This window comes from Nanorana parkeri, unplaced genomic scaffold (assembly GCF_000935625.1).
Source record: "Nanorana parkeri isolate BGI_ZX_2015 unplaced genomic scaffold, ASM93562v1 scaffold2196, whole genome shotgun sequence".
NCBI classification, from domain to species: domain Eukaryota; kingdom Metazoa; phylum Chordata; class Amphibia; order Anura; family Dicroglossidae; genus Nanorana; species Nanorana parkeri.
In genome coordinates this window covers 24,416-24,801 of record NW_017308464.1, presented here as the reverse complement: position 1 = coordinate 24,801, position 386 = coordinate 24,416, and the positions used below count along the sequence as shown (strand labels likewise).

The window sequence follows — 386 nt, the reverse complement described above, 5'->3', positions numbered from 1 at the left end:
AGGGCATTTTGACAAGTACAAGTACTTGTCAAAATGCCCTGTTTTTTTCCGCCCTCACCCTGCAGCGCCCTCAGGCGGCCGCCTGACTTGCCTTGCGGTAGCGCCGGGTCTGTCTGCTGCCATGAAACCCGAACACAGCATTCAAAACCCGGACTGTCCGGGTGAATCCAGGACAGGTGGCAACCCTAGTGTCACTGCATATGCAGAATCCCCTCCGCAGAGCAGATCTAAGCTAAGAATGGAGGGAGGCGTCCCCGTGGCACAGACAGCCCTATAACTGGACGGCTAAGAACCCCGATCTCTCACTATGTAATGTATGCCGGAGAATTAGACTTTTATCATTTCTACATGGAGTCTAACAAAGGCGGCACGCAGGGGGGGGGGGG

General features: G+C 54.9%; 1 protein-coding gene across 1 annotated transcript in view; it reads right to left on the bottom strand.

The window, feature by feature from the left end:
• Positions 1 to 386, bottom strand: part of MYLK (myosin light chain kinase) — a gene marked incomplete at its 5' end in the record, with an annotated part of 71,292 nt that overhangs the window by 49,032 nt on the left and 21,874 nt on the right. The gene's annotated exons all lie outside the window — the stretch shown is intronic.